This window comes from Centruroides sculpturatus, unplaced genomic scaffold, assembly GCF_000671375.1.
Source record: "Centruroides sculpturatus isolate CEXI.00-Female unplaced genomic scaffold, Cexi_2.0 scaffold1055, whole genome shotgun sequence".
Taxonomy (NCBI): domain Eukaryota; kingdom Metazoa; phylum Arthropoda; class Arachnida; order Scorpiones; family Buthidae; genus Centruroides; species Centruroides sculpturatus.
The window spans coordinates 209170-220058 of record NW_019385372.1 but is presented as its reverse complement, the minus strand read 5'-3'; positions in this window follow the sequence as shown (position 1 = coordinate 220058).

Genomic DNA, 10889 nt, shown 5'->3' with positions numbered 1-10889 from the left:
AAAGAGCCGAAATTTTGCTTAAACAAAAGCTTAATCGAACCAATCTCTATCCGAGGTGTCTGTACCAGGTATGTATCAACCACAAATTTTATTTTACCGAGTAAGTTTTTATAATTTTATTTTTAATTGTAGCCTTTATATCGTGGCTAGCGATTTGGAATGTAATTGTGATATGAAAAATACATTTAGAAGTCTACGGGTTTTTACTGGCTTATCGAACAAACGATACGAATGAACCCTAGATCATCACGCGAAATTAGTGATTGCCCCTGGAAGTCGGCTTTTTATAGAAACGCAGCTACCCTATCATCAAATCTCACGGCACGCCACTATCATTTAGCCTATGTGGAAGTTCATTGCGAATATTTCTCCGCAACTAAATTGTACAACATCCACACACCACCTGCTGTGTTTTGATACAATAAAATATAAACGCGGTAAATTGGTGTAATAAAAATTGCATATACTAATAACTAGTAAAATCGTCAAGTTCTACTACGGATATTACATACGACCCTCTCTATCTCTTCACACTATCGATTTTTAACCACCGGAATTTAATAAGATTGATTCCCCTAATACATAAACCTCCCTGCAAAATTAAAAAAATTTTCGACAAAAGTCCAGGCGTTATTAACCGTAAAATAGGATAAAAAATTTTTTGCTGCAAACACACACACACACACACACAACAACATCCATACATACAAGAATCACCCGCAAATTCCTTTGCATTTCTCGACGTTTCAAGGTTTCAAAATCCTTGAAGGTCATTATTTACCGATCGCCATACTTTCTTTCTGTCTCACATAACAGAGCCTGGAAAATAAAATTTACAACACAACTTTTTTAATTAATTCACTCATTTATACAGTATTTATACAGTAAGTGAATAAATGAAGTTTTAACACTTTGTATGTTTTAACTGTTTAGTGAAAAACGATCTGAGAATAACTCGGAAAAAAAGACACTTTGTAGATGCCACCTATTTGTTAGTTTATTCAAGAATCAAATCAATTCGTAATAATTATGGATTAACTCGAAAGACGATTTATAAGACGCAATTACTCATTAGAGATTATATCTTAACGTCATTTATACTTATTCAAATTTCATCAGCAAGAAGTCAGCCAGAATGGATGGGGAGAAGTAAACAAGTACGCGCTTTCATTTAATAAATAATAAGAATCGTAATCAGATTCGTAATCGCATACTCATCGTGAGAAGTCCGGATAACAAGGACTTTACGTGACCATCGATTTAACGTGGTTTGAATGATTGTCAATTTATAATTTTCTTCTTAGTGTTACATCAGTTTGTAACAAGTCAAACCATTTTGGAATCGAATTTGAAAAGAAAATATTTAAAGTCAAATTCATTTCTTGTATAATTTAAATTCAAAAGTACGAAATTTGCGAATATTCCGAATGTTTTTCCGGAAAACAACAGCAAAAGTCTAGTGTTCGACAAGCAATGGAAACCTCTGTTCGTATGCATGAAATTCTTAGGTTTGAATCTCGACAAGAGGGTTTTCCTGCACATCGCGCTCATGTTAGCGAAGCCAAAATATATCCAATTTACTACATTTTAGAAACACTCCTNACAGATCTGTTCCATTTTCGAAAATGGAACAGATCTGTTCCATTTTCGTTTTTTTGGACCTGAGGATGGCCTGTTAATCAGGTTGAAAGCGTTTGTGTTTAAAATATATAATTCTCAGCAAAATTAAGGTGTTCTAATATATATGTTTACTTGCTGAGCACTTTTAATGTTATAGATTTAATGTGGTTTGAATGATTGTCAACTTATAATTTTCTTTATAGTGTTACATTAGGTTGTAACAAGTCAAACCATTTTGGAATAGAATTTGAAAAGAAAATATTTAAAGTCAAATTCATTTCTTGTATAATTTAAATTCAAAAGTATGAAATTTACGAATATTCCGAATGTTTTTCCGGAAAACGACGGCAAAAGTCTAGTGTTCGACAAGCAATGGAAACCTCTGTTCGTATGCATGAAATTCTTAGGTTTGAATCTCGACAAGACGGTTTCCCTGCACATCGCGCTCATGTTGGCGGAGCCAAAATATATCCAATTTACTACATTTTAGAAACACTCCTTCGATCCTCTAAACACAACTTATCTACAATCGATTGGTTCATATTTTCTTATTTGTGTTTAGTATTTCCATTTACATATGGCCTTTGTATTACTTTCTTGTTACCAAACTGACCATCCTCTCGAAAATCAACATCTTCAATGAAATAGTTCGAACTGAAACTAAGGAAAAGCTGAATAAGCTATTAGTATAAAAATGCTGTTTGATATGGATAACAAGCATAGCACATTTTGTGACATTCTATCTCACTACAGCTGAACGTTTTTACAAAGAATACGATGTATATAGTACGATGTAAAGTTTCGAGACAATTGTTTGATTAAGAAGACGAAGAATGTTTATTACATTATCTCACGTTCTTCTGTTTTGTATTCTTCGTGTTTATCGGAAATAATCGGACGAACTGACCACATGGAGTTTTCCGGAATTTCTTAGCTTTCCTGACGCCAAAGAATGGGTTCAGAAATCTTTCAGTTTCCAACACAAAGTCCTCCCGGGAGGTATCTCCACGACAGACCTTCAAGAAGTTGAGTTGCCGTATACGAACAAACATACGTCCAGGGAAGAAATGTATAAATTAAAAAAACTTTTCTGAAAACGGGTGTAAATCTATTTTATCTTTGAAACTCTTTATTTTAATATTTTTATTTTATGTTTAAGTGTTGCCATTTACAGCTATGACGCAGTAGGGGGATGATTTGTTAGGTACTTAAGGCTTGTATAAGAATACAGTAACCTCGTATATCCTCTGAAACGCAATTTGACTGTAAAAATATTTGTCGTAATAATTAAGAACATAAACAAAAATACAGTAATTAAAACACTGTTTCATAGATTTAGTCAATACTTAAGAAAACTCATAAAATGTGTCAAGTACGTTACATTTTTTTTACATTTAGTGGAGCACTCTCTCTGACATGTAGCATTAAATGCTACTGGCTTGAGGTACTCCTCCTTTAATTAACCTTGCTTCGCATATGCTTTCCGGGTTATCAAGTACGTATCAAGCAGAGATGGAAAACACCAATGTCTGTCGGTTTCTTTTTCCAAGAAAATACCTAATAAATTATGGTATTAAACAACGACAGCGAATAAATCACGTGATGTTCGTTGAAGTAAAATTTTCTCGTAACGATTTCCTAGTTATGAAAATTGTTGGACCTACAGTTGACCTGTATAAGATGTAAAAAGTACATTTGTTCGTGGATGGGTGGCATAAACAATGATGACAATTAAAAGAAATTTCGTACTGTAATTCGTAAATTGAACTTGTAATCAGGAAAGAAAACTTCAATATTAACGCGCATGTTCCACAGCTTTTCAAGAATGTTTTGTATTTTTTACAATTTTAAATTGTACATTTAGCCAAACGGGTTCTTGTAGCTGTAGTCAGGGAAGGAAATGTGCAAGAAAATTCTGTTTGCTGTCACGCATTGATCGTATCGATTATTAAATCGGCTCCGACGAATTTTCAGGTAAGTTTTTTAAATTCCAAATTAAGTCTTTTCTCGAGACGTGATTGAAATTTTAAGCAGAAAATCGAAAATTCGTAGATTAGATAGATTAAAGAAACGTTGGCGCTTCTATTGAATTTCAAATTATTTTCTCAAAGCAGCATAATTAATCTCTCGGATTTTTATTGTATGGTAGCATCTTATACAACAGCGCTGTCCAACTTACCATTGCCCGTGGGCCATATTTCCTTTACCAAATATTTCGGGGGCCAAGAAGGTTGATAAACCACATGACATTTGCATAGTGCTACGGTTCAGTAAGCACTAATTGGTCAGCGAGTCCGATGTTGACGCTATAAAAAGGCGACAGTTCGACACACCGGATATACGTCACTCTCGTCTAAGTTCGACNTTAAGCAGAAAATCGAAAATTCGTAGATTAGATAGATTAAAGAAACGTTGGCGCTTCTATTGAATTTCAAATTATTTTCTCAAAGCAGCATAATTAATCTCTCGGATTTTTATTGTATCATCTTATACCAGATTGCGCCTCGTATACCAATAAGTAATCGAGAGATTTAAAAAGTTTGTCTCATCAATAAAGAAAATTTTTATCGTTCACATCGTTTTTACTTGCCCGGCTGTTATTTATAACAAAGGAAAAGTATGGCGATCGATGAACATCTGACTCCCTCGAAGATTTTTACATTTTTGAGTCGGGATCATTTCTGGACTCGGGAAAGACGAGAAACGCAAAAAATATACGGATGTTTTTGTATGAGCGGATGTTAGTGTGTGGGGGAAGCACCATTTTGTTCATCCTATTTGAATCTCAGTACCGTAATTAGCCATTCCTGTGCTCTGTTCAAAAATTTGCATATATGTCTCTTAATTAATTACGTTTGAAAAAATAATAAAAGAAATATATTTTGGGCTTCCCTTCCAAGTAGGCCCTGCGCGGGTGCATTTGTTGCACCTGCCTAGTTACGGCACTGTTGAAGCTTTATAACTCCCGTGCTTTTTGTGGAAAATTTATTTATTAGTGGGATCGGTGCTATTAAATTTTAATAATTAAAGGTCGGTGAAGTGAGAAGATAGAAGAGGTCGTGTGTATCTCCAGTAGGATCAGACGTAGTAANGATAACAATTAAAAGAAATTCAGTACTGTAATTCGTAAATTGAATTTGTAATAAGGAAAAAAAACTTGAATATAGACGCGCGTGTTCCACAGCTTTTCAAGAATGTTTTGTATTTTTTACAATTTTAAATTGTACATTTAGCCAAACGGGTTCTTGTAGCTGTAGTCAGGGAAGGAAATGTGCAAGAACATTCTGTTTGCTGTCACGCATTGGTCGTATCGATTATTAAATCGGCTCCGACGAATTTTCAGGTAAGTTTTTGAAATTCGAAATTAAGTCCTTTCTTGAAACGTGATTAAAATTTTAAGCAGAAAATCGAAAATTCGTAGATTAGATAGATTAAAGAAACGTTGGCGCTTCTATTGAATTTCAAATTATTTTCTCAAAGCAGCATAATTAATCTCTCGGATTTTTATTGTATCATCTTATACCAGATTGCGCCTCGTATACCAATAAGTAATCGAGAGATTTAAAAAGTTTGTCTCATCAATAAAGAAAATTTTTATCGTTCACATCGTTTTTACTTGCCCGGCTGTTATTTATAACAAAGGAAAAGTATGGCGATCGATGAACATCTGACTCCCTCGAAGATTTTTACATTTTTGAGTCGGGATCATTTCTGGACTCGGGAAAGACGAGAAACGCAAAAAATATACGGATGTTTTTGTATGAGCGGATGTTAGTGTGTGGGGGAAGCACCATTTTGTTCATCCTATTTGAATCTCAGTACCGTAATTAGCCATTCCTGTGCTCTGTTCAAAAATTTGCATATATGTCTCTTAATTAATTACGTTTGAAAAAATAATAAAAGAAATATATTTTGGGCTTCCCTTCCAAGTAGGCCCTGCGCGGGTGCATTTGTTGCACCTGCCTAGTTACGGCACTGTTGAAGCTTTATAACTCCCGTGCTTTTTGTGGAAAATTTATTTATTAGTGGGATCAGTGCTATTAAATTTTAATAATTAAAGGTCGGTGAAGTGAGAAGATAGAAGAGGTCGTGTGTATCTCCAGTAGGATCAGACGTAGTAACGAGTAAAATGGCATCCATACCCTCGAAATTAAGCTTTTTGCCATTAAATAATATTTAAAAATATAAAAAGTTTTAATAATAAAAGATCGTAACAGATAACGCCACGATTTTTCGCAATTTAATAATTTATAAAGTAAAAAATAAATCTCAGTCAAAAAATAATAAAGATTTGAGTAAATAAAATCGTTTATATTTTAATTAAAATCTAGTCTATTGTTTTAATATTAATTCGAAAAAAGCAGAAAATTTGAAGTAAACGCCGAAATGTACGTGTTATATTATTTTTACTTGTTAATTATAATTTATTTTAGACTATTAATAAATTTTAAATTTATTATTTAAGAAACGAATATATTTAGAATTTGTTACGAAATCGTTTTTAATTTATTCGCTACGAGTGATTCTTTCCTCTTTCTCTTGGATATAAATTTAATAAGTGACTGCAGAAGAAATTTTATTAAAGCACTAAATTTTATATTTTCCCTTCGACTGGCAAGATTATTATCTTCTTGGCATCGGTTCAAGTCGAAGATTGAAAACTTCGTTCTGGTCTAATAACAACCACCATAAACATTTCTGTTTCCTAGAATTCTAAAATAAATTTGGGTTTTTAATTAATTAATTAAATGCAGCATAAAAATTTCGGCGAATTATTTACCAATTGAATACCGGTTTTAGTCGACAATAATAAAAATGACGTTTAACACGACTTCTGTCACTTACTCCGGGCGTATTGCCTCATATACTTAAGATTTCCTATTAATTTAAGATATTACTACTGGTACCTAGCACAATAATTTCTGTTAAATTGCGAATAAACAAAGAAAATAAAGAAGCAATTAAATACAACTTAATACACTTGAGGCAGATGTTAGACGCCGAGTCTTATTAATTAATTCGGGGTTACCTAACTGGACCCAGTTGGTTACGTAGGCCTCGTTTAGATGTTCCTAATAGGGCATGGTTCCTTTAATAATATGTTTAGAGTTATAATGTTAAAAGTTTCTTTTTATTTTTTTTCTATTTTATAGCTTTTTATTTGCTGTAGTTTAAAATGCTTTTGTTTCTCTATGCGTTTGTAAATTGTTACATTGTTTCTTGGGGGAAATATTACAAATCAATGGCATCAACTTTGTATTAATTAATAAACACTATATGATAATTACTCAAAGAAATTATATATTCTATTGTTGTGCAAGATATTTCGGGTGAACTTAGTGCTAGGTTACAAATAACTGTATGACAACAGGATAAGTATTCAACTAATTGCGGCTGTTGTTTACTTTAGGAAAACAATGAAGAAATCTCTAGTGGATGGTTTTTTGTCGTTCCACTTTTCCCGAATCGGTTATTTCGTCGGTGGACATCCTCAACTGTGCGTTGCGGCCGTCTTATTCGTCTCCTTAATTTTGGGAAGTGGATTTCTCAATTTGTCCATAACCAGAGACGTCGAGTACATCTTTAGTTCAATAGACGGTAGAGCCAAAAGAGAGAAGGAATCCGTGGAACTCTTGTTCTCTAGAAAGGACATGAACAAAGACGATTTGCTCAGAAGCAGCAGTTACAAACATATAGCCGTTGTTATCGTTTCGGCCAAAAACAACGGCTCGCTGATGAACCAGGCGTCCATAGATGAATTAGTTCGAATTGACGTCATCGTTCGAAACGTCAGTTTCTTTTGGAAAAACAAGTTCTTAAGTTACCGCCACGTCTGCCTGAAGAACGATCGTAACCAATGCCAAGAAAATTTCATTTCCTTCGTGAAAAACAAAATGAAAAATCTTGAAAAGCTTACTCTCAGGTATGTTTATTTTTCTCTTAAGTAAATACTCCTTTGTAATTTATACTTATTTACAGTTTCATACGAAAGAAATTGAGCCTCATACTTCTGTTGATAAAATTAAAACTTTTTTCTGAAATTAGATTAATCTTTTACAGATTTATAAATACAATATTTGTTGGTAAACTAAATATGTAATTAATAGTTGATAAGTTTATTATCGAACGCAATATAGTTTTAAATTTGTGCAAGGCCTCGTATGTATGAGCGAGTCTATTAAACTGTATTATTACTTTTTTTGCACTAGAAATTAAGTAATCGAAGTTATTTCCAATATAAAATAATAAATTTAATTTAATTTATTTTATTCAAAATAGGTTAAATTAAATACCGTGGTTCTGTTTCCTTATTCTCAGTCAGTGGGGAAGAGATCGGGCGATTGGCAGACGACGGAATGACCTCGACCCTTTCAAAACTTATTATAAAATAACAAAAAGTTTAATTTGAGAGGGGAGATGAGTTTTGTAACATGTTGTAAATGCTAATAACAAGTAAAATTTTTATTAAGTCCGACCTCATTGGAGATAGGCTTAACGACCCCCTCGACTTTTAACTACCAAAATTTAATAGCATCAATTTTGCTGCAGAATTTTAGAAATTTTCGACAAAACTCACATGAGTTATTAAAGCCACAAAATGGATAAACAAAATTATTCCTCCCCATACACACACATACCGTACATACGAGGAAAACTCTCCAACTTTGCATTACGCGACGTTTTAAAACCCCATTGACGAGATAACTCATCAAGTTTACATAGAGTTACGAAAAACGCGGTCCTTAAGGCCATTTTTGACGAAAATGTTTTTTTTTTTCAATTTTTGGAATGTTTTTTAAGTCTCCAAATTTTTGCAAAAATTTTTGCCCGCGCGATAAAATTTTATCGTGATTTTAATGAGCCTTTGATAAGGCTCGATTAAGGCTTAATTGTTTTTAATGGGAGTTTTTTATCAAATTTATTTCATGGTACCTATGTTATAGCGCACGGATTTTCTTTCGATAAAGTTAGTTAAAGCTAGTTTCTGATGTCAAAAACGACCTCCGATAGTTTTTTAATTTTTTTAATTAATCGATTTTATTATATATAAATTTAATTAATTAGGGGGTCGAAAATCGCAATTAAAATCTTAATTTTCTAAAAATATTTAAAAATATACGTGTCAGTCATATTCACCCTACTTTAAACCCTTGTCCTCCCGAGACGTATATGAGAATGCCCCGGGAAATAGGAATCCAGCTGTTCTCAAGGTCATCCAGCTGTGTAAACATTGACTCATCGGTTTTAAGTTTCACAGAAAGGCGAGACAAAGGATAATAAAATTTGGAGCTTTTTCTTCAAAATTAACGCATTTCTTTCGTTTTTTTCTGTTTTAAGTATTCTTTATGTATTTTTTTATGCTTAATTACATCATAATTAATAACAGGTGGTTATTAAGGAGTTAGAGCACCCCGAGTCCAAAAATGTAAACATTTCGGCGTGTCATTTCCTAGTCGATCGATATAGTAGTACTTTTCTACCCTCTGCTATATACAAAAAGCGAAAGATTAAACTGCATTATAGATACAGGTATCAGTGGCTCGATTTTTTGTAACGAATTGTATACAATAAAATAGCAAACACCTATATTATGTAAGATATGTAAGAAGTAGAATTATAGTACCTATATTGAAGATCTGTTGTAATATTGAAATTATCTTTTCGTTTAAAAAAATCAGCGGATTAACAATTGCTGGCCCCACGAAACTACTGCGTGTGCACGAACGAAGTGCGTGCATCTAACAAGTACTGTATCATCAGTCATTTAATACCACATTTTAACAACTAATTTGAGTAGAAGTTGTTAGTCAAGCAATTTCGACAAATTTTTCGTCATCTTATGCAGTATATTTAAATGCACGATGAAAATTATCAACAGGAACAACCAGCAGTAGAATGTAGAGTGACGGAACTGCATTTTCTTATTTCGAATCACGTTATTTTCGTTTTCTGGCTGTTCGGGCAAGAAGCACGTGCGTGACCAGGAATGGACTGACAATGGGCGATACTCTGTTCCCAAAAATGACGTCGGTGGGTGCAAATACCTTTAATTAAAAATTGTGGGTCGGGTGCCGTGAGTATCCTGCCACCGGCCAGCTTATAGCGGCATGAATCGAAATTAATTCTTAAGTATAACATAATGTGACCGTAGGGTCGGTGTCTCATTGACACCACGTCAGGAGACCTAAATCTGACACCACCGAGACTCTGGGGGACTCGGAAATCGCGACGTTTCGTCTAAACATTCGCGAGTGGTAACGGGTGAGCGATTGGATTCGGAGTAGAGGTGAGGAGAGAGAGACGAGGAAGTGACTCACTCGGACTCCATATTTTCTAACAAATAACAATTTTAATGAAACTAAAGAAAATACAAAGAGAGTCAATTTCGGTCATAGCCCCTTATTTATACTATTCCGTTCGAGAGAGAGAGTTTACAAACGAATCGCGGGTTGATAAATACCTTGTCGATGGACTGTTCTTTACACTAGTTCCAAATCTTCTCCGTTCACTGGTGTGGAGGCACGGAGGAATGTAGAGGCTTATTCAGGCAAGAATTTTTCTCTCTGGTTTAATCCTGGGTCACGGTGTTAATCCTGGGTCACGGTTTTATCCTGGGTCACGATTTTAATTCGGGAGGACGACTTTGTTGAGCGGACTTTTTGAAGACGACTTTTGTAGAGGGACATCGGATGACGACTGACCTCGGGGTCTTTTTTCTTTTTTCTTCTTATTCCTCTTGGGTTTTTTCCATGAGGTCAGGTGGTTGCCGTTCACGGTCGCGCGTCCAATATGGATTCTCCATCAAAAGTTCCTGGTGACACATCCCTGACTAACTGGATCCGACTCAACAAGGAACAAACTCCGTGGGAAATAATTTTTTATGGCTTTTAGCCTAACTCGATATAACGCTCGAATTTAACCGATTAAAGTTAACCAATAATTAAAATTTTAAATAACACTTTATTGTGAGTCTGTTCGTCCCTCACAATACGATTGGCGTAAGAATAACGTAAATCTGTAGAAATAACCCGACTAACGATTACGATTTTCTTATTAAAGGTATCCGATAGAAGAAAACAATTTCGGAGCCAGATCGCCCATCCTCGGTTTAGGAGGGGTGTCGATCAACGGAAGCGGGTTCGTGCTCGATTTTAGAGCCGTTCGCCTCTTCTACTTCATGGATTACGGAACGGATGAAAAAATTCGGATGGCTTTGAAATGGGACGAAGCATTCCGCCGTGTCTTGACCCGAGTGGATTTTGACCACG